The following is a 25,525-nucleotide window of genomic DNA, read 5'->3' on the forward strand; positions in this document are numbered from 1 at the left end:
GGCCAACACAGTTTTGAGGGAGTTTTATATATGGAGATATGAGGAACATTATAGAAATTAGGTGTTCTGTCGTAGGTTTAGGTTGGTGTTTGCATCTGGAAGTGTGAGGAACAGTCTGGAGATCTTGTTTGTTTTTTTTCTTTTACTGTAGCAAATTTAGTTCTTTTCGTTGTTGTTACTGAATATTGTAAATTTAAGAGTATTATTGAGTGCAGAAATATGAGTTCTCCTCTAGGATCTAGAATGTGCATTATTGCGTCAGAAAATGTAACTTCTGAACTGCACCAGTTGGGGGATGCAGGGGGGAGGGGGTATATAAATTCCTAGGCTGCGAGCATTTTTTGCATTTTCCTCCTGCAGCCTACAGGCAATTCACAGAATAGCTATGTTTCACACTCTCATAACTGAGGAACCACTCAAAATAGGAAGTTCAAATAAAGCTTGCATTACTCACCATCTCTTTCTCTTTCCAGTGCAAGAGTCTGCAGGTTGCTAGGTGATGGCGTTTTGGAGTGAGGACTGGTTGAATGGAGGCAGTTTTTGGCTTTCAGTGTGCCTGTGTTCGGATGGGTGTGCCTGGCCATTGCCTCAGTGTGCACGTGTGTGAGCTGACAGCCAGCCAGCCCTCCACTACCTGTTCCACCACGTTCAAAGCTCTGGTCTTGCTCAAGACTCCCTGCCTCCTCCTCCTGCTGTCTTGTGTCATGTCTCATCATCTTGGTGTCTTGATTCATGATTGCAACCTTTTTCCCGGTCGTTGCTTGCTTCCATGCTGCAAAACACTACGTGATGAATTGATGCATATTACCAGGGAAAATATTCCCCCACCAGGTGTTGTGTAGATGGGTTTACTTGTTTTCATTTGTGACTAAATCATTCATTTAATTTCCATGTGCAGTTATTATATGCAGGCACTTATACATACTATTTACAGTTTCATGATAAGCGTCACTGTGTTAAGATTTTGGAAAGAATCACTCCCGCACGTTTCTCCGTTGTCATAGTCTACATTTCTGCTGAGATGACACTGACAGAGGTAGTAACTAGCTGGCTATTTTCCAAGCCGCCACTATCGGGATAAATTTTGCTCAAATCACTTTGTCTTTCGTTAAATCACATCACTCTCGTCACTTCATTAATATATCGTAAACATTAGTACCGTAAATATAACAAACCTTACTATCGTAAGTGTTTCATCAATCACTTTCCCTTTCGTGAAAACACATCACTCGTCAGTATCGTATCTATTTCATTGACGTCACCATCGTAATTATTTCATAGTCGTCATTGTCGTAAATAGTTCACGAATGTCACGACCGTAAATATTTCACAAATGTCACTATCGTCATTAATAAACAAACTTAACAATAGTAAATATTTCACAAACTTCATTGTCGTAAATGTAACACACAAGGCACTCTCGTATGTTTAACAAACATCATTCTCCTTATTATTTCACCAACGACACTATCGTTATTACCAACATACATCTCATACTACGATTCTTCCAGTGTGTGATAATCAAAGTAGCGCTTTGTGCACAGGGGAACCTCTCAGCCTTTCTATAATACTATCATGGACGACGGTTGTTTTGCGGTTGTAGAGGTCTCTTGCCCTGGCTGCGGGGGTGAGGAATTGGATGGTGTGCCAGATTGCTCCATGACAGTAATCACTCGTGGTGGCGGGACAATAAATGGTTAATTCAAGTGACATGCTTTGCTGCATCAGCTGATCATAAGGGAGGGAAAGGCCGGGAAAAATCCTGGTCAAGTGTCCAAACAATGGCACGAAACTAGTCCTGTTCAGGGACAGGGCCTGGAGCTGTGCTGGGATGAACTACCCCCCTACCAGCTTGGGTTATTGGAAGTGTGCCAGAGCGAGATTCCCAGACAGAGGAGCTTTAGTGATTTAGCTACAAGTTGTGCTTTTTGTCAGTGAACAGTCAGTGAATCAGTGACAGTTCTTGAGTCAAACAGTGAGAATAATCAGTGAAGGATGGATTAGATATGCAGAGTCAGTGAGAGTCGGCCTGTGAACGAGCACCAGTGAATGAAGGACAGAGTTAGCGTGGGAGAGAAAAGTCAGTGTTTTGCAAGTGTACCTCAACTGTACTAGAAGGAATAAATCCCATAATTGTTCATCTGCCTTTGACAACTGCCTGACGTGTCTACGTGTCATTCACAACATACCAACGAACAACTAATGCTGTAACAACTATTGTCAGGAGTGGAACAAATCCTGTGGTTGTAACTTTATAATACATGTACAAGTGCTCATGGGTCCTTAGGGCCCTCGCAATTGCTCCTGTGGAGGGCTCTTGCCTTTATGTGCTGTTCTAGTGTAACGTTGTCACTTGGATTTTTTGCAGCTAACCAATTGATCGTGTTATTTGCAGCATCGGGAATGGAACCCAAGTTGTCCAAACGCATCCGAAATACTTTAGTTGTACCTATGGTCAAAAAATTCTACGGAGATCCTATGCCGGGGGCCAGGAGTGGCCTTTTTTTTGGTCAGAATATGATCGCTCATTTAATATAATGAAAGTTTTTCAATCGTGATGAGACCAAGTTTTTTCACATTAGCGAATTTTCTGCGATTTCTGTGCCAATTTTGGTGCAATTTGAATGTGTAGTTTCGGCTGCCCAAAATACACACATACACACATATGTATATATATATAGAGAGAGAGAGAGAGGGAGAGAGAGAGAGAGAGAGAGAGAGAGAGAGAGAGAGAGAGAGAGATGTGTGTGTGTGTGTGTGTGTGTGTGTGTGTGTAGTGTAATCATTTTAAGTCTTAGTGTAAATTAGTATAAACTAGTATTGTAAGTGTAACCTTATGCTTAAGTATTGTAAGTATAGCTCATAATTTAACCATTAAATTCTATATTTAAGTCTAGTCTTGGTTGATATTCATAATCTGAAACATGATTCTGCTATTGATAGTGCTAAGTCGAGTTTTGATGTGAATATGACTAATGTTTATACACAGTAAACCAGCCGTTATTAACAAAGAGGTATCTCTGCAGAAGTTTAGTAATTGCGAATGTCTTTCTTCGTATTCTCATCTAGGTACGGAGGGCTGTGGCTCGCATTCCAAGGATTCGAGTATTCTAGCCTTGACCTAGCCTCTGACACACTAAATCCCCCCCCCCCTTTTAGTTTATTGAATCAAAGTGATTTTGGCTGGTCCATTTGTCCATTTGATTACGGTCCATATGATTGCTGGTCCTATTGATTATTGTATCTAATTTATATAAGATTCTTCAGTCATTGCGTATTTAGTCTTAGAGAATATTCTTTGGTGATAACCTTTAGGTTCCTTCCCAGTGAGTCCGTCAGAGATCACGGGAATATATCCATGCATATCAGTATTCTTGGAATATTAATCTAGTGTTTTACACACTAGATAAATATTCCAAGAATACTGATACATATTTCTGGAGTCACACTGTAAATCCTGATTATTGATTATTAATTTAGTCTTGTAAAGATTCTCATTTCCGGTGATATAGATCCTCATTATATTTTGTTTGGTATTATTCACAGTTTGAAGAGCAAATTGTACCTCAGTTCTTCTATCTATCTATCTATAGCTCGACGCCCTAATCCCGCAAAGGGTGGCAGCAGACAAAACGCCTCCAAGTCACTCTGTCACCCACCATTTGACTCCCCTCCCCCCAACTCACCCCCTCCTCCCTCATATACCTCTCAACTCCATCCCTCCACCTCATCCTCGGTCTACCCCTCCCCCTCCCTCCCTCCACCTCACCTACATACACCCTCTTAGTCAGTCTTTCATTCTCCATCCTCTCCACATGTCCAAACCACCTCAGTGTATTTCTCCTAATCTTTTCAACCACATCCACATCTACCCCACAACGTTCCTTCACTTCTTCATTCGTCAACCTGTCCCTCCATGTCACTCCACATGCTCCTCTCAAGTAACTCATTTCCACTGCTCTCACTCTTGACTTGTTCCCCTCTTGCAAGGTCCACGCCTCGCTTCCATACGTCAGGGTAGGGATCACAATACCATCATGCAGTGACTTCTTAACTTCCATACTCACCTCCTTATTTCTCATCACTGCTTTCAGTGTGCCAACAACCTTCCTTCCCTGCTGTACCCTTTCACGTACTTCATCCCCCAAAGTTCCATCCTTACTCATCACACTACCCAAGTACTTGAATGCACTCACATTCTCCATATCCTCACCATCCAACCTCACTGCACACTCTGTGACTTCATTCCTCTCAAACACCATAACTTTACTTTTGTTTACATTAACTTTCAGCTTCCTCCTCCTACACACTGTCCCAAATTCATTCACCAAACCTTGCAACTCCCATTCATCTTCACTCAACAATACTGTATCATCAGCAAACAGCAACACCGGAAGCTTCCAAATCTCACCCTCATTCATTAGGGCCACCCCCACATCCACTGCCCTACCTTGTACCTCCTTTACGACCCCATCCATATATATATTAAACAGCCAAGGAGACATTACACACCCCTGTTTCAGTCCCACATTGAGATCAAAGAACTCACTCAGCTCACCATCCACTCGCACCGTAGCCCTAGCTCCCTCGTACATACTCTTCACAGCACTCAACAATTTCCCCTCCACTCCATATATTCTTAATACCTTCCACATACCTTTCCTATCTATTCTGTCATAAGCTTTCTCCAAGTCCATGAAGGCAGCGTACACTTTCCTTCCCTTCTCTAGATACTTCTCCACTAAACATCTTAGAACAAATATCTGATCTACACACCCTTTTCCCTTCCTAAATCCCCCTTGTTCTTCTCCAACTAGCTCCTCTGTCATATGCCTAACCCTATCAATGAGTATTCTACCATATATTTTACCAGTCACACTAAGAAGGCAAATACCCCTATGGTTACCACATACTTCTCTCTCCCTTTTCCTTTGTACAGAGGAACAATTATACCTGATTTCCAGTCCTCTGGAACCCTTCCCTCTTCCCAAGCCAATCTACACAACTTCCATATCCACTCCACAACAATCTCACCCCCATACCTAAGCATTTCACCACACACTCCATCAATTCCTGGGGCCTTTCCCAGCTTAATCTTCTTCATCGCTTCCACTACTTCCGACCTACTGATCTCTTCCTCCCTCCTCTCATCTCTTCTTCTCCCACCCATTCCCCAACCACTTATACTCACACTGCTCTCACTCTCTACATTCAACAAATCCTCAAAGTGCTCCTTCCATCTCCTCAATTTCTCTCTCTTCTCCACCAACAATCTATTATTCCTATCTTTCACTCCCCTACTATTTCCCCTTTCACACTGCCTTACTTTCTTTACCTCCTTCCAAAACAATTTCTTACTCTCCCTCCATTTCACACTCAGATTCCTCCCAAACTCTTCATCCACTTTCTTCTTACTCTCCTTCACCAGTCTCTTAACCTCCCTTCTCCTGCTCACATATACCTCTCTCATCTCTCTCTCATCTTCTCCCCTACCTCTACTCGCCAACCATTCACCATATGCCTTCTTCTTTTGTTCCACAGCTCGTTTCACCTCATCATTCCACCATGCTGTCCCTTGCACACCCTTGCATCTCCTCCTCACTCCACAAACCGCCTCACACGCTGCGCTTATCTCTTCCGTGAATATCTTACATACGTCTTCCACCCCTTCCATCTGCTCTAGCTCATACCTTCCCAATCTTTCTTCCACTATGCTCTTATACTCTGTCCTCTTCTCACTATCTTGCAATTTCTCCACTCTTCTCACAGGAGCTGCTTCCTCCTGTCTTCCCCTTCGCCTCCTCAACCACTTTCTTTGCAGCTCTACCTTGGCCATCACTAAGTGATGGTCCGAGACTCCATTCCCCCACCCTCTCCACACCCTTGCATCCAACACTTGTCTTCTCATTCGCTCATCCACACACACGTAGTCTATCATTGCCTTTCGTTCAACAAGTTCACCATCCATCCTCCTCATTACTCTCCATGTATACCGGTGGATCATCTTATGACAAAAGTAGGTGTTGGCTATTGCCAACCCCTTACCAGCACAGATGTCCACCAAAGCACTACCATTCCCATCTACTTCCGCTGGCACACCCCACTGACCAACCACTCCATCCACTCGTACATTCCCGACTTTGCCATTCATGTCTCCAATCAACAGCACTCTCTCGCTCCTCTCAAACTTCTCCATACATGCTTCTACTCTCGCCCAAAACTCATCTTTCACTCTTGCCACTCGATCCTCTGTTGGAGCATACACACATACAATCGCCCATGCTTGTATACCTACTTTCATCCTCACCCATACAATCCTTGCACCCACTGTTCCATACTCTCTTATATTCTCCTTCCACTTCTTGCTTATCATCAGACATACTCCCTCTCTTGCCCTCTCATTCTCACTGACTCCCGCACATATACCTACACCGTATTCCCATTCTCTCATCCTTTCACCTTTCCATTTAGTTTCAGTCAATCCACATATATCCACTTTTGCATCGTCAAGCACCTGGACAATCTCTCTCTCTTTCACTTCATCATTCACTCCTCTCACATTCCACGTTCCTACTCTCAGAATGTCCTTTGTCCGTTCCTTAGTCGTCAACGTATGGTCCGTCCGGGTCCGAGGCACTTTATTTGCTTTTTTAGTTAGTTCTTTTTACGGGGTGGGGCACTAACCCACCACCAACCCTTTTAGTCGCCTCGTACGACAAGCAGGGATACTGGGAGAGTATTCTTGAAACCCCCCTACCCCCAGGGGGGTAGTAATTCTTAGGTTAAGTCATACTGAGTTTTGAATTTTTGCTCTCCTCCAAGTAGTGGTTCAGATAAGGTTGACTGGCCTGGAAGGTGTGCTAATATTTAACTACTCACGCCCTCTCAAATAAGATCATGCTACTCCATTTTCCATAATCTCTAAAACTGTCAGCATTAGTGATGGTTTCTATTATTCCCTTCTTTACACTTGTGATTTATTGGTGACTAATTGTCAACATTACACTGGTGGCTAAATTTTTCCGGTGTTACGCTGGTGGTATCTAAATTCTGATCACTACACTGGTGGCTAGTTCTCAGGAACATATTAGTGGTGCATCTCAAAATTCCCGTTATTACACTGGTGGCAGCGGTGGGATAAGATAGTGTTGTGGGATAAGATATTGTTTTGGAATAAGATATTGTTGTGGGATAAGATATTGTTGTGAAATAGAATCCCTCGATAACAGCACACTGGAGGACCACTTAATCTCATGATGTTTCTAGAATTAATGATCTTTAAAGCTCCTGGAGGACTAGCAAAATTATGCTTCACCGATAATAGAATGAATACCGAGATGAAAACAAAATTTGTGTATTTTGTGGCTTGGTCTAGTGGAAAGATAAGTAAGGTGGAAGATGAGTTGTTGATGGAACTTAGAGGTCATATGCATATGCCAGGAACAACGCATGTAGTTCAGTGGACCATGATAGCCGATCCGTTAGGTTCTATCCCCTCAAAACAAACAATCCACACACATCACGCCATCATGTAGTGGAAGTGTTGATGGATGGAGGTGTGTACAGTATGTGGTAGAGGATGTGTTCACGGGGAAAAGGATGCAGGGAGCCACAGGATGGGTGAGGCCCTGTTGTGGAGGAGAAGAGTGGCCCTTGGGACAACTGAAGGGGGCCTTTGAGCCTGATCCAGTGGATGAATAGTTGCGTCCCCATGAGAGATGCCCTTCCTGGAGACCTACTGAGAAGTGTTGAATGTTAAGCTGGTTATGGCAGTATAAAGTTAAGAGATGGGTAGGGAAATGTCTGCAGGTCGGACTGTCTGACTATTGACTGAGTTCATATGAGTTTGGGTTATGAACACAGCAAACGTCAGTGGAAATATTAGATTCCTTTAATTCGAGGGGCAGTTTGCACCTACCTCTCAACTTACAGTCAGCACGGTCTCGGGTGAAACAGTGACTTCAGGACATTACAGGCGCTCGTCAGATACTTGGTGGAGAGCTGGAGGCATAAGATTGAATGGATGAGAGTGTGAATGTGATTAGTCCGTATGTTGTATGAATGGGAAGTGCCCATAGGACGATCCTGGCAGCGAGAATACAGGACTGTCTAGGTGAGATGACCATGTTGTCACCCAGGCAGGAGGTTGGCTGGGGCACATCTCTTCACTGAATTTTGAGTGTTTATCGTGACAGAGAAGCAACTTCCTGGGGTATGTGCTTTTTCCTGTGGACCGACAGGTGCCAGTTATTGGAGTCATGCTCACGGTCAAATTTGGTAGGTCTGTCCCGTCCACACACACGTCCCAAGGAAATGTAGATGAATGATTTGAATGTTGACATCCAATGTTAATTTTTTTTTTCCCTGAGGAAGGACCCATGTAGTGCCATAATTTTAAGTATTACTGTAAGTTAGTATAAACTAGTATTGTAAGGGTAACCTGCTTAAGTATTGTAAGTATAGCTCATGATATAACTATATTTGAGTCTAGTCTTGGTTGATATTCATAATCCAAAACATGATTCTGCTACTGATAGTACTAAGTCGAGTTTTGATGTGAATATGACTAATGTTTATATATAGTGAACCAGCTGTTATTAACAAAGAAGTATAACCATTGAAGTTTAGTAGAGATTAAAAATCATGAAATGTCTTCCTTTATATTCTGATCAAGAGATCTACCTGCCGAAGTTAACCCCTTATTTTGAATTCGCCCTGGCTTTCAAGTGGTGGCTTGTATCATCTATCAGTACTGCCAATGTCCAACACTAGTTAGCACTCCTAATCTCATCTGCACTCCCGTCCATTGTTGACAACTTAGCCAATTCTCCCCGTTCTTGACTCCCCTCCCTACCTCCCCTCCATTACCCTCTCCTCTCTCCTGCCCAGCCGTGCTACGCTAAGTAAATCTTCCCTGGAATTTTCCACTGATTTCATCCATTGAAATAATCCCTATGCTCTATTCTTATATCAAATAATATATACAAAAAAGAAATAAGGTAAATGATAGTGCCATACACCTGGAATTGGCTAATTATCACCTGACAACACCTCACGTGCACTCATTCGCTAATTTTTGCTGTTTATTTCCCCTTGAAATATGCTGTATAATCTATTCTCGTAATAAAATATATATATAAAAAAGGAAGGGAGAAGCCTAAGTGATATTTACATTCACCTGGAACTATCTAATTTATTATGTATTGTCTAGATTTCCTGCCAATCATTTCATAGCGTATATATTAGCAGCTGTCACATGCTGAAATTGGCAGCATTGCACTCCTCCTAGACAGGCCACCACAATGTATTCAGTTTACTGTCGTCATTCAAGGTGAAAGTACGTCGGATTAGCGCCTGTCCAATTCCGCCACTTTTAGCCCCATGCAAAGGGCCCTGTGACCTCTACCCCCTACTAAACCTCATGTGGAAAGGGGTAAAGGGCTAAGTGACTGCTGTAGAACGTGAACTGGCTAATTTGTCAATGAAAATGATAGACAGTGACTACGATCTTTCTGGTGAGTAAAACAGTGCAAGTGGAAATTTAAATAATGTGTAAATAATGTGTAAACAGCAAGTGAAAGCAATGAATGTAAATATAAGTGAACAGTGGAAAATAGTTTTATAAGTTAATGCAAGTGACAGTGCATAACACAGTATAAATAAAATAGAAATGTAAATAATGTAAATAAAATAGAGAATGTAAATAGAAATGTAAACGAGTAGTAATATAAGAATACGATTATATATACTAGGAGTAATGAAAGTGAAAGTTTCACTCTAGCATGTGTGAATACTATGAGTTATGAAAGTGAAAGTGACAGATTCACTCTCAACACTAGTATACAGGACGAGAAAGTGAATGCTATGTATTTTACTGAAAGAAAAATTGAATGCCTACAGTTGACAATAAACTACTATTACTGAAGGAAACTTATGGATAAAGACTGTAGATATAGATAAGTGTTGTATAGTAATAGAAATATAAAGTGTGAGTGTTTTTATGAATAATAAATGACAGAACACAAGCGGCAAACGAGCGCAAGTGGGAAGGTCATATGCTCTTATAATTTTCATTGCTTTCACACTGTTATTTTTTTGGAGTATGGATTCCAAACTACTTGAAAATCATAGAATAGTGTTTCTAGTGATAATATCAGGCTGTGGTAATCATATTACGGGTTGTCGGGAAGTGTAATGTGGAGACTTCGTTACCCAACTTCAGAGGTCTCCACAAGTCCTACGGTACTCGACGAAGGCTCAACAAACATCCCAGGAGAAAGCTGCATATGTAATTTTAATATTCTAGGACTAATAACTGATTTTTGGCAAATATTTTTAGTGTCTGTTGGAGCGCGAATATGCCCGCGGGACACGCAAGTCAAAGCAAAACAAGCCCTCAGTTTAGGGGGTAATAGATTTCCCTTTTTGAACTATGCAGTGGTGACTGAGAGTTGACTGAAGTGACAATTTTGAAGATTGTCATTTGTGAAGCGCGAAAGTCATGTTACTGTGTCGGAGTTACAGTCACGTAGGCATATATAACCGACATGGGTAATAAAACTGTTCAAATCCCTAATTAATTTGGCTTCATTATGATTAAAATTCCTGTATGCTAATTACAAAAATTTTAAACATTGTACGTATGATGAGTGCAAACGTGTCTCTCGTATTCTTTGCAGATCTAGTAAAAACAATATATTACAAAGTAATTAGTTAGTGTTTTAGCCATTTCCCAAACACTGTCTGGCTTAGTAAAAAAGAAGGGGGAGCCTAGCCAGAACGATGAGACCGTCGCTTCTCTTCATCGTTCCAGGTTAGTGCCTGAGCTCTCACTCCCCTCTCCTTTTTTCTCCCTCATGTATTAAATCCTCATATACATTCGTGAGTTAAATTAGTAATACTTTCCCCTGATCCTTCTTGTGCTGAATAATAAGACCGTCGCTCCTTTTCATCGTTGCAGACGAGAGTTATGGAGGGCTGTGGTTTGCATTCCAAGGATTCGAGTGTTCTAGCTGCGGCCTAACCTCTAACACACTAAATCCCCGTCCCCCTTTAGTTCATGGAATCAAAGTGATATCGGCTGCTCCATTTGTCTATTTAATTACGGTCCTTCTGATTACTAGTCTTATTGATTATTATGTCTAATTTACATAAGATTCTTCAGTCACTGTGTATTCAGTCTTAGAGAATATTTTTCGGTGATAACCTTTAGGTTCCTTCCCGACGAGTCCATCAGAGACCACGTAACTATATCCATGAGTATCAGTATTCTTGGCATATTATTCTAGTGTGTTAAGATACATATTTCTGGAGTTATACTGTAAATTCTGGTTACTGAATATTAATTTAGTTTTGTAAAGATTTTCATTTCCAGTGATATATATCCTCATTATATTTTGTTTGGTATGATTCACGGTTTGAAGTGTAAATTGTATCTCAGTTCGTATGCTAGTAAATCTTAGGTTAAGTAATATCGAGTCTTGAATTTTTGCTATCCTCCAAGGAATGGTTCTGACTAGGTTGAGTGGCCTGCAAGGTGTGCTAATATCTAACTACTCTCGCCCTCTCAAATAAGATCATGCTACCCTATTTTTCATAATCTCTAAAATTGTCAGCATTAGTGATGGTTTCTATTATTCCCTTCATTACACTGGTGTCATTTATAGGTGACTAATTCTCAACATTACATTGGTGGCTAAATTGTTCCGGCGTTACACTGGTGGTATCTAAATTTTGATCATTACACTGGTGACTAGTTCTCAGCATCATATTTGTGGTGCATCTCAAAATTCCCGTTATTAAATATCTATCTATCTATATACACACACACACACACACACACACACACACATATATATATATATATACAGAGAGAGAGAGAGAGAGAGAGAGTAATAATTCAGACTTACACACATCCTGTGTGTCTATGCCGAGAGTCCTTTTTCTGCTACCTGATACCAACAAAAAGAAATGAGAAATATGCCTTTGGACCACCCATGTTCATGCTGGAATTAGGATATTTCTCAATGAAATGGTCACGTGACATACGTAAAATTCATCTGCCTGGCAATGAAGCGGATGGTGTTGTCCATGTAGCCCCTAAAGGTCAGCCTCTGACCCCCTGGTGAAGTTGGGTCATCCACAATCACTGCAACATTTCCTGCCAGCTGTTCTGCCGTCACCACCAGATGAGGACCGTGGGGGAACCTTAGGTGAGAAATTACCAGTTACCTGATTTCAGAATGTACATGCCTTTGAGTAACAAAGGTAATAATGATGCTGAAAGTAGGAAATATGTGGATTGTATTTCAACAGCCTTTTAAAGAAAGTGGAAGACAATAAGTTTTCTTTGTTGCCGAATGTGCCGTACTTAGAAAAACACTTTTTTTTTTTTTCCTAAAATTAAATCAAGGAATTCTTCCTACTTGCATCACAGGTCCAGTACATGTACAGTGCATGTAGTGTTTATGCAACAGGCAGACCAGAGTATACTGAACACACACAAGTTGAAACAAACCATAAATTTATGTAACAAATGCCACTGATCCATTTGGTTCTTCTTATCTACGAGGACATACATCTCGTTTCATTAGTGTATTAACACTTGATAATATTACATATTAACCCCTACGCGCTGGTTGACATGTATAGCCATCACGATTTTGGGCATGGAGCAACGCCGGTTGACGTGGATAGCCGCTTATGTCTTCCCGCCACCCTTTGAACTTTAACTTATCCTTACTCATCGACGGGACCACCTGGAGACGTGGGGATACTCTCATTTGAAAGAGGAAGAGTAGATGAGTCTTATGTATCTTTAATTTTTTCTCTAGCTGTTATAGTTTGTCAAATATTAGGGTTTGACGTAAGGATATATTGTCCAAAATCATGGAAATCCCCTGTAGGGAGGAGCATATGCGACTTCAGACACCCACTCGCGTGTAGGAGTTAAAATTTAGCAACAGGTCGACAGACAGTAGTAGGACTCTTACTCTGGAAAAAGTTACTGGATTTTATTAACTCTGGAGCACAGAATCTTTTTCCAGTAATCAGAGAACTTGTAACATATGCAAGAACTATTAAGTCAACATTAGGATGAAATCTTGCAAGTTCTGTACCAATGCAAAATCTAATTTAGCATAAATATAATTGTGATAGTGCTGCAGAAAAGCACCTATCAAGAAATACCAGGAACAAGACAACAATCAAGACGTGGATATAACAAACAACTGGTCTATTAATAATACCGCCAACTTTTGGTCAATATAATAGAAATTGAGGTTAACAGGAATCCAGTTTCCCTGATACTCAACAAGGAGAATGATATTTACCAGGATAACTAATGTCCCCATACATTTACCCATGTGTAGAGTACCCCTGCGTCCATCCACTGACCATGAAAGTATGTCTTCAGCTGCATTCTACGATAGTGAATGATGGATGAGGAATACACAAGGTAGAGTTAAAATTTATTCATGAACAGTTTCGTTGTAAACTTTCGTCAGAGCTTTACAGTAAACAAGGCCGGAATAAACTTTGTACCTCTTGTATTATTCATCCACCATTCACCAACTTGTCACAGTGTCACAGTTCTACAGTTCCAATGATGACAGTGGAAGTGATGATATTGGAACTGTTAATAAATGTATCAGGATTTTTACCTAGGAACACGAAATTTACACAGAAAGATACATTCACCATGATCAGGCTATAACCCCTGGATGCAGGGCTAAAATTTGCTCACATTTCCCCTCAGTATGAAAACACACACACACACACACACACACACACACACACACAATACAGGAAAGGGAAGGATGGGTGGACAGTATCTATTTAGATTTCAAGAAAGCTTTTGACACAGTACCACACCAAAGACTTTTATGGAAACTGTACCATCAAGGAGGAATTCGAGGCAAACTGTTTTGTTGGATGCAAGACTTTCTCATAAAAAGAGAAATGAGAACAGTACTAAGAGGAAACTACTCATCATGGAAATAAGTGACTAGTGGAGTACCACAGGGTTCAGTGCTGGCACCAATCATGTTCTTAGTGTATATAAATGATATAAACAGTAACACTGGAAATGAGAGCTATCTGAATATGTTTGCAGATGATGCAAAAATACAAAGGAGAATTACTAACACAGACTCTTGTAAAGAGCTACAGGAAGAATTAAATAAATTTCATGAATGGAGTAGTACATGGCAAATGGAATTCAATGTGGACAAGTGTCATGTAATCAAGTTTGGTAAAAGTGGAAAAAGACCTGATTGGGATTATAAGTTAGGAAATAAAACCCTATACACATCAGAAAGAGAAAAAGACCTAGGTGTGATTATCAATAACAGGCTATCTCCGGCTGACCACATCAGCGAGAAGGTACGGAACATGTATACACTGCTTGCAAATATGAGAATAGCATTCACATACATAAATGAAGACATGCTAAGAAGGATAATAACATCATTCATTAGACCAGCCCTGGAATATGCATCAGTAGTCTGGAGTCCTCATCTCAAAAAGCACTTAGACAAGATTGAAAAAGTTCAAAGGGCTGCTACAAGATGGATACCAAGCTTAAGGGACCTAAGCTACGTAGAAGGACTAAATAAACTGAATCTACCAACACTTCAGGAGAGAAAGAAAAGAGGTGATATGATAATGCTATATAAGTGCATGTCAGGGAAGGAGAAAATAGACATAAATGATTACTTAACATATGGAGAAGCATCAGCAAGAGGACACTGCAAAAAACTGCATAAGAAGAGAGGTGATAAAGACGTAAGGAAATTCAGTTTCCCAAACAGAGCAATTGATCAATGGAATGCACTACCGAATGAAATAGTGTGTGCCAAAACAATTCACAAATTTAAGGATATGTACGATAAATATGGTTTAAGACACGGGACAGTACGAGCTTGACTCATTCCTGTAAAGATACAATTAGGTAAGAACAATTAGGTAAGAACACACACACACACACACACACACACACACACAATAGCTTTATTCTAACCTTCACATCTCAGAAACTATAACAGTCTGGGAAACGAATTAAAGAGCATAATACTCATCAACTCTTCTTCTTGTGAATGAAAGTATCAGCAGGTCCGTAGGTCGTTGCGTTGATGACGTGAGGAAGAGTAATATTTGTCATGAGAACAGAATGTGTTTGTGAGTCTTCCCACGGCCCTGACTATGGCTTTGCTTTCAGCATGATAACTTCTCTATTGCTAGATATACTAGACAGTGGTGCCCAAGGCACGCCCAATGGCACTATCACTGAGTCCTTTCCTAGTATCCCTGGAAAGAGGCTTGGCAAGGATGGATGTGGCAAAAGTCCACATAAGGCGGGAACAAAATTGGACAAGAAAGGTTAAGAAAAGACAGCCCTACACCCGGCAGAGTCAAAGACGACGTAGGTGGGAGTCTCCCGCAAACTTTTGGTGACAAAATAAAGTGGCGGCCACTTCAAACTGTGCCCGGAAAACAAGTGTGGTTCCTACTGACACCCGGTGCCACTGGGCCACCAATTTTTTGACAGTTCTGACTGACACCTGGCAGTTAGGGTTTAAGCACTTTATCATTTCTGCTTGTCTCACGCCAGGAATGGGTGGCATGATATCTGGCCACTTGTAGAATGGGGCATTCAAGCTCCCTTAACCTATAATATGCAATGTAGGCACGAGTTGAACGAAACACCTCAGGTAGTGCTGTTGCTTAGTAAATACACTTGTTCTAGATTATTTTATTTGTATAGCAATTCATACAAAAATGTACCTCAGAAATTTTCGTGGGAAGATGTGGGGTGGGGAGGCAAGAACCAGGCCTCGGCTAGTAGTCCATGAAGCTACCACCATCGGCGGCGAACTGGGCTCACTTAATGGTTTCATCGAGTATACACCGACCCTGACCAGTGAACTGAGGGTACATCATTAATGCATACTATATATTGCCTGCGAAATTTGATTTCAGAGTAACTGCAAGAGAATATAGCAAAAAAAAAAAAAATGCCATACCTATAAACTGTTGATGCATTGTTAACAACGACAATGAGTGAGTTGGTACGTGAGACAGTCTTGTGAAGGTGGTGGAGATTCTGGAGACGGTAGAGAGGGATCGGAGTGAAGATAATCAGCCTCGTTGTCTCGATCAACAGAAGATGGTTCTTGAAAGAGGACTCAGCGAAGGCAGCGAGGAAAGCCAGGTCATCACTCACCACAACCACAGTCACACACCACAACAATTTACGCAGCTGCAGGGGACAACAATAATCATAACTGCTTATTAATGATACTCTCGAATGGTCAGTCTTTCTCTGATTATAGCCCTGCTTGTTAGTAACGGTCACAGGATTTCAATATTATATTATTTCAGTATATTCAATCAATACATTAGGCTTATTACCAGAATGAACCGCTGGCAATTAACCCATACCCTTCTGTTTTTTTCGGGCCCCCCCAGCTCCAGAAAACCCGGTTAATTTTCGATTTTTTTTTTTGCTCAAACATTCCCTTTTGGTGAGAAACTAATGAAAATTCACCAAGAAAGTTGCTCCCGTCACCCCTAAGTGCTCCTAAGGTGGGTCCCCCCTCACCTCAGCCAGGTGTTCTGTGGTTGGGCCAGTGTGGATTCCCCATATATATATATATATATATATATATATATATATATATATATGGGTGAAAATAACGTAGATTCATAATGGTACCACCCATAAGTCGCTGATCTCTGGCACACTTGACTAGCTGATAATGTTTCGTCGATTTGCAGATAACTGTTGCCATCGAAATCATCTGGGTGGGTGTCCAGGACGGCTTGTATTTCATCATCTGAGAGACCGTGGTGCACCATGTCTGGTCTGGGTGACAGCAGTCAGGTAAGTGGACGAGTCACAGGTAAGCATGCGTCGCGTGAGGTCAGTGAGTGTCCCCGTCTGGCGGCAGCTAGAAGAAGGTCTCACGCGTCTGCCCCCCACGAATCACCAGCGAAATTTGAAAAATGTGCACGCAATGTACCTTGCAATTGCAAATCATACTGCATATGACGGGGGGTCTATGGCCTTTACCATGTACTGTCATATGACGTACGATGTCAGGAGGGTACAGGTTAAAATTTCAATCTTTTTGCTGCAGTCACATTTTGTTTCAGTTAAACACAATACATGTAATTTTTATTAGACAGTGTTCTTTGCTACTACAGTTTGGAAAATAGCTCTCCTACAATTGTACACATAATCTTTAGAAAATCATCAATACATTTGTCTTTTTTGCATCAGAGTTTGCATCCATTTCCTGGTCGCCTATGCTTTTCTTTATGCATGGTTCTCATCACTCGCAACCCTATTATAGTATCAAAGACGTTTTTCCTTCGCTACTGTTTTGTGCTTAATCTTTGCTTTTCCTTGACACACCTTCAATTTCACTGAGGTGATATCCACTCATCTCAGATGTGCACTCAGATGTGCACTGTTGCTGGTAGTTGTTCATTATGCCCTGGCTCACCTGAACCTCAACACACTTGGATGCAGGCCAGAGTTACCCATCTTCCACAGTCCTTCATCTTCCTTTCGAAAAATGAGGCAATGCAACTCCACCTCACAGCCATGTAAGTGTCACTACATACAGGGGTCCTTCTCCAGGACCAAATAGAGTGGCTAAGGGGTAAATGTAACTGAGTTTGAAGCTGGGAGGATGCGCTGTAGGTCAACAGGAAGGAGGATCGATATGATAAATGAGTGTGTGGGAAAGTGAAGTACAGAGGTTGATGAAGTTAGCAGACTTACAAAGGATCGAGTTGGTTGGATAAATTTTGTATGGAGGAGTGATGAAATGGGTTTGGTTTCCACAGTTTTAAAACCTATCCCATCGACTCCATCTGATAAGTCATATGATGCTTGAACGAGAAGATGAATATATCCGTGAAGTAGACTGAAGATTTCGGGAGCCTGAATGGCAAGTGAATGAGAGTGTGGCCTATTTTCACTGAACAGACTATTAATCAGTCCTGCGTCTATAACGTGATGCTTTCTTTTTCCTTTCTGCATCCTACTTCATCCCACCTGTGGGTGGGAAAAAGAGGAATGGTGATGATGATATAAAAATTTAGAAACTGTGTGAAAATATGATAACTGATTCTTATTATAACAGAGTCAGTTCGAAAAAAAATATTAGAAGAAAAAGCTAAAGCAATTTTAGAAAGGTTTCCAGCCTAATGACAGAACGGATATCTCGAAGAAAGATGTGACAGTTTTGACAGCAGAGAGGTAAACTGCGTACAGTATCGAGATTCAAAATCTATTCATACAAGTATCCAGCTTAGACTCACAGAAAAAAAAAAATAACATTTACTGATGAATAAAAAAAAATCTACTTTTTCTCCTACTGAATCACAGATAGTGCAGCAGCTCTGTAGCATCATCATCATGCCCTTAGCATAGTGTTTTGTTGCCCAGAAAGCTAGTGAACGATACATTTTCCATTCATCATCTCTTATGAAATTCCTTGGCAAGCTCTGTGCCATATCTTACGATTTACTGGAGGCTTCAGTTTGACACATTGGTGGGATGGGGAAAGCGTTATTACGTTGCTATCTGTATCTTTGACGCATAGAGCAGATATCATGGTTTCCAAGTAAAACAACCATTAAATGGCCAAAAACCTCTCTTCCTGTTTACAGTCCTGTGTATCCCTTCGTGTTATTAGCCATTTGCAGATATTTTAGGGTTACCATTCCCATCAGATTATACTCAGAGCTAAACTGATCACAGTTACACCTAGCAATAAACGTTCATCAACCTTTGATAATTTTCTGTATGTAAAATTATGATGACTGAACTTTTTCAAGACTAAAATTGAAAGTAAAATATCTGCCATACATGCTCATGGCACTCCGTCTAATCAAATACATACACGTCCAGCCTGGGTAAGGACACGGGAGACCTCCAGCAGAGTAGAATTATCATTCACACCACGAGTCGTGTCGTATATCCCAACACCATATGGGGCTTCCAATTCTTTCAGGTACTGTAACAGAAAATAAAAGACATCAATAATAAATATTATTAGCAAGATTTACTTTTTCATTCTTGATACAGATCATTAGGAAACGCCATTTCCCATAGTATTTTTTATAAGCAAACTATATTTATATATATATATATATATATATATATATATATATATAATGTGGTAGGTGGGGGCGCTCATCATCCACTCACTCGATGTAGTGCTGTGCTCGGGTGTCTACCCTTTCTTCCATCCTTCTTTCATTCCATCCTCTTCTGTCTTTCCTTCATTCTTTCCTCCTCTTTCTGCCTATGGGTGACTCTACACTGAGTGACAAGCCAAATGGTTACCTATACACCAGGAAACCATTTACCACGCTAGGTGGTAACCACATAACCAAATTTGGCGCCTGGTGGTTTAGTGGGTAATTACGACGCTCCAGTCGGATTGGGCCGGTGAAGGTTTATTTGCAAGGGGTGGCTGAAGTTTAAAAATTATGTGGTAGGTGGGGGCACTCACCATCCACTCGATGTAGTGTACTGGTACTCTGTTTCAAGGTAACTCTACATTGAGCGATGTGCCGAATGATTTCCTGTATCCCAGGAAATCATTTAATACGCTGGGTGTTTACATTATAACCTCCTGTATCAGTACGTGTTCCTTATATGTCAGTAAGTGGGTTGGCAGAGGGTTAATGCCCCTCCATGGAAAACCACAAACTAGAAAGACAAACAAAATACCTTTGACCAGGGCAGACCAACAGGTGACGATCAAGGACCAGACAAAGACATGGGTCGGATTACAATGTGGAATATAAGGGGTGTGAATGATGAAGTGACAGTAGGAGAGACTGCCCCGGTGAATGAAAGTACAAAAGCTGATTGGGACTAAATGGAGAGGTGAGAAAGGGTGGGAGTGGGAGTATGAATGGGGTAGATGTAAGGAAGTAGGGGAGAATTAGAGGGCAAAAGAGGGTGTATGTATTGTTGTGCGCAAAAGATGGAAGGACAATATAGCAGAGTATGGATCAGTAGGTTCAAGAATTATTTGGGTAAGACTGAGTGTAGGAATTCAGATGTGAGCTATTGTTTGTGTATATGCACAAATGGACGACTGTGCATGCAGAGTGATAAAAGAGATCTGGGCAAATTCGGAAGTGTGCACGGAAAACTTTGTGAGGAATGAGAGTGTTTTTACTTGGAGATATGAAAGGAGAAGTAGAGAATGTGAAAGTGGATAGAGGAGTTTGTGAGTGGGGTGTGCCTGCAAAAGTGGATGAGAATAGCATTGATTTAGTGGTTATTTGTGCGGGGAGTGTGTTGGTGATAGTCAATATCGTCTTTAGGCGCAAAATGATCCGCAGGCTATGTGACGAGTGATAATAAGAATGGGTGGTGAAATCAATAAACGGAATGCAACGATTGTTTGTATGTGTGTGGATGATAGAATGAGAAGTATGTAATGGATACAAGAGCATACACAGGTTGTGGGAGTGGACTTTCTGTCCACCATTTCATGGTGGTTAAAGTCAAGGTACAGACAAATGCGATGTATGAATACAGGGAGGGAAGGACAGGAGGAAGTAGTCCATACAAAAAGGGTAGAAACGTTCCAAGAGGATGGAAAAAAGGCAGAATGTAAAAGAGAAGCAGAGAAGTGACTGCTTAAATATGTTTTGGAGCAGATGGGGGAAGTGGAAGGTGTGTGCAAGATATTCACATAAGAAATTTGTGCAGCATGTGAGATGGTGTGTGGGGTGAAGAGAAGATGAAAGGGGGTGCAAGGAACAGCATATTGGAATGAAGAGGTGAGACAAACTGTGGCACATAGTGAGTGGATGGGAAGCAGAGGCATGAAGGAAGTTGAGAAACTGAAGAGAGAGTTACTAGGAGGAGAGAGGTGAAAGAATTAGTAAGAGAGTAAGAAAAGAGTGGTTGAGGAATTTGGAAGGAATTTGAGCACAAAGTGGAGGGAATGTAAGAAAATGTTCTGGAAGAAGGTACAGAGAGTTAGACAGGGTGATGAAGAAGTTAGCAGAGGAATGAAAAGCAAAAAAGGTAAATTGATAGTGGAGAGGGGAGAAAAAGTGAGCAGATGGAGAGAAAATTTCATGGAACTGTTAAACATAGAGACTGAAAGTAATGCGAGTATAGGTTGCTGAAGAATAGCTAGGAGAAGGAAGAACGACAGAACGGAAGAAGAGAATAGTTGAATCCAGGTAATGGAAGCAATGAAGAAAGTCAAAATGAGGAAAGTCTCAGGAAATGGTGTAGTGTGTGGCGAAATGCTGAAGGACAGAGGATAGATAGCAGTAGAATGGACGTGGAAGACGTGCAGATTGGCATGGGAGGAAGGTAGAGTCCCAGAGGATTGAAACTCAGGTACAATTATTCGCCCATACAAAGGAAAATGAGAAAAAGAAGTATGTAGTACTTACAGGGGAATTTGACGATACTTATTGACAGAAGAAAGAAAGGTACAAATTTATAGACTAAGGCAAAAGAGTTTACCTTTGCAAGGTGTAAGCACAGAAGCACAGTTCTTGAGAACAAGAGGGACCCCATCAGACGTATATACTTTGTCAGTAATGAGGCCACTGATGGCAGAAAAAAGATCAGTTGAAGAAATTTTAATGTCAGCCATGAGGAAGTCACGGGAGGAATGTGACAGAGGAGGAGCACTGAAATCATATAAGGTGGAGTTGGGGGAGAAAGTCTGAGTGATGCAATCTGCATTATCCATAGAGGAAACAACTGTAAGACCCATCAGAGTGGAAAAGAGGAGGGAAGGATGATGAGGTAATGTTGTTAGAAAGGTTTTTGGCAAGGTGCCAAAAGGGGCGGAAAGAATTTGAGTTGGAGAGTTCAGAACATTTAGTATGGATGAAACTACTTTTAGCAGAGAGAAGAACGGACTTAGCACGATTCCGAGCAGAAACATAAAAAAAATGAGATTCAGTGGTAGGTTGGCTCTGGTACCTTTTGTGGGCCTTCTCCTTGTTGTGGACAGCACTCAAACAACTGTGATAAAACCATGGTTTCTTTGCATAAGTTACAGGATAGGAGAAAGGAATGTATGCTTCCATGCCCGAGAGAATAACCTCCTTAACCCGCGGCGTCCCGTCGACGTTCTTTTACGTCCACACGTTTTGTCACTGACAATCCCATCGACGTACATAAACGCGAAAAAAATGCAAGGTCCCTAATTTGCACAATTTTCAATTTTCGTGAGTCATTTTTGGTGCGCATACACGTGACACCTTCCAAAACAAGATGCCAGGCAGAGACAATGCCTTACCCAGCATGACCTCCTCCCCCCCCTGCATGCCATTGTCTCAGCAATTCACCTGTTATCAGTGACCTGGCCAGTATAGCCATATCATGCCACGGTACGAAATTCAGGGCCAGAGTGATTCCCCAATCAATGACAATGTGGAGGACAAACTTTACATAGCATTAGAGGAAGAAACAGTTAGAAATGATGATCAGGTAATGTGGCAAAAAAAGGTCAGGTATTAGTGAGTGAAACAATGCTTATAATGCCCATATTACTGCTTGAAAACCAATATACTCTTGTACTACATATAAATTCGTAACAGTAAATAAATAAATACCGTTTATGAGTGGTGTGAAATAGTTATCCTCCCATAGAACTCGTTTTCTTTGGTGCCAGCCTGATAGAAAACCCAGTAAGGTAAGGAGGCTCTCCTACCTGTAATGAGTATTTTAAACCTCAGGTGAGCGATTTCTCTATGAATTTTCGATGTTCCTCACCAAAAGCGAAGGTTTGAGCCAAAAAAAATTTGTCCTAAAATGGTCGGGATTGGGGGGAGTCAGTGGTGGAAAAGTGGTCGGGATGGGGCGGGTTAATGGGCATGGCACACTCGGATGGCTCCCAGCCATGGAAGCAATAATCATTCCAGGGAAAATTCAAGTACTGCATGAGGGCCTCCCAACCACCAGCTCCGAAGTGCCACAACCGACGTTTCTTTGGAGGGTCCACAGGCCATACTGGAGCATTAGAACAGGCTAAGGTAATAAGGTTGTGGTTGGAGGAGCCCTGCGCAGAGGAAAGATTAACAGCATAAGCAAAAGGATTAGTTATAGGGAAGATGTCAAGTATGCTGGAACACTCTCCAAGGCAGTCAGGGATATGGGTAGGGTACAGTACAAGCTGCTCTAGATCATTAAGAATAGAAAAGATGTAGGGTTGTTCACCGGGTGGATCAGTGAAAGGAGATGAGAACCAAAGATGGTGGTGAACACTGAAATCTCCTAGAATGGAGATTTCAGAGAAAGGAGAAATGGATATGATGTGTTCCATTGTAGAAGTAACATAGTTGAAGAATTTTTCCTAGTTAACAGAATTAGGGGATATGCAAAAAACAGATATATTTAGTCAGAGAATGACAGGAAATCCGAAGCCAGAGATTCAAGAACTCAGAAGAATCAAGTTCAAGAACACCAGAGCAAGATAAGTCGTTGTGTGCATATACACAACAGCCACCTTTGGCTTTTAAATGTGTATAAAGTAGGAGAACACAGAGAAAGGTTTGCTATCAATTGCCACAGAAAGCTGAGCCTCAGTTTAAAAGGGAAGTTGAGGTTTAGAGGATAAAAGATAGTACTCAACGTAAAGAAAGTTAGAGGAAAGGTTGTGAATGTTGCAGAAATGAAGAATTGAGTCAGACAGTAGTTCCAGGCATCTCGTTGGGTCTTCACCGGGAGAGGGGAGGATGGCGGGAGCATTTGTTGTCTCCCCCCCTGGGGGCTCCAAGGCTTCATTATGAAATGCCATTTTGGCTAAATTTTGAAAAGGAAATGTAATGTGTAATGTACATGTAGTTTGGTGTTGACAGTTAGAGATACTTGTACTGGAGAGTATGCTGGCCTACTCTCTGTGTTGCTGAAACACTGAAATAGTTCGGCAAAGGGGGACAGTCAGCAACTAGTCCTGAAGGCTGATGAAACTGGAGCTCCAGCTCTCCCTGTCGCTGGCTTTCCATCCACTTTGGGAATACCGCCCTTCTCGATCAGTGCTACAGTTTACTCCGTACCAGTGCACTAGTTTCACTAACTTGACTGAGTACTGGCAGATAAATTTGCTTCTTGACAGCAACGCAGGTGGTCGTCTTATTCATTCATTAACTGTCCTTTTCTTGACTTTTAGTGGCCGGGATATCTACCTTGCTGGAATATTTGCTAATTAAAGAGCATAAGTCTGCTCGCACTGAGAGGTTTTAGTTTCGTGATGATGATCCATCCTGCTTACAGTGCTCACAGCTTTGTTTTCCTGCATTAATATCATCCTGCTTAGGGATTTAAATGTGGTTAATAATATATATTTTGTGTTTATGATTTGATGGCACTCATGATTTTTTTATGGGACATTTTTCCTTCATTACTGTTGATTTATGATACAAAAAAAAGTATTACGAGAGTTTCTCTGCATTTTAACCCTGAAACCGTTGAGCGATAGGCTGTGCATTTCACATTCTTTCATTTGGCTACGTCTGAGTGTTAGTATACGCTGGTTTCCTCTCATGTAATGTGAGCTTTATACATGGTAACAACACTTACAGACTGCTGTTTGGTGTTGTTTACCTAAACACTGAACTTTCTGGTGTGCAATATAGGAATTATAACTAGGCCGTAGGTAGGAATTATAACTAAGCCGTGGCAGTTGCCATGCGACTTTCTGAGCAAAAGGTACTGGGAATCAGGTCATCACTTATTTGGGCATTTCTACAAATGAATTAAGTAAAATTATCCTGTGTTTTTATATTAAAATTATTCATTTGATAAAATTTATCTAAATTTGCGATTTATAAAATTTGCAGAATATCAGAAATTCAGTTTATTTACTGTATACATGACAGTTCACAACATCTGCAGTTTGCAATTCATACTATGTATAGGACTAGCTGAAAGTTTTTTTTTTTTTTTTTGAGTAATGCTTATGCCAGAGTAGCAGGTTCAGGATGGTAACACAGTGCACACCCTGTGACAATAACAACCACACGCAACTGGTGTGTGTGTGTGTGTGTGTGTGTGTGTGTGTCCAGGGACAGAAACTCACTACTACCTGCTCTGTCCCCAGGTGGCATATAGGGGAAAGTCTTGCAGATATACAAGGTACTGGCTTCAACGGAGCAATCCATGGAACCTCCTTCATATATATTATGCTTCACCAAATATACTGTTACATCCCCAGTCCCACACTGTCACAGGCTCCAACAGCAGTCGTTCAGTATAGCAAAGACATTCCTTAGTGAGTTGTTCTTCTTACGGTCAGCCTTTCGGTGTGCAACAGCAAGATAAGCCCAGGGATTGTAAATAAACTCTGGCTTCTTAATTAAGTTCGCTGTCTTTATTTTCCAAAGTTGCTTTCCAACTTCACTTCACTCTTTTCACAAGTGCCGGAGCTATACTATCTTCACTAACTGCACTGACACTGAACTGATACTGACCTATACTCAAACTAAACTGAAACGATACTCACTGCCCAAAGCTCTT

Source organism: Coenobita brevimanus, chromosome 8, assembly GCF_032717465.1.
Source record: "Coenobita brevimanus isolate Jiangsu-jjx chromosome 8, ASM3271746v2, whole genome shotgun sequence".
Lineage (NCBI taxonomy): Eukaryota > Metazoa > Arthropoda > Malacostraca > Decapoda > Coenobitidae > Coenobita > Coenobita brevimanus.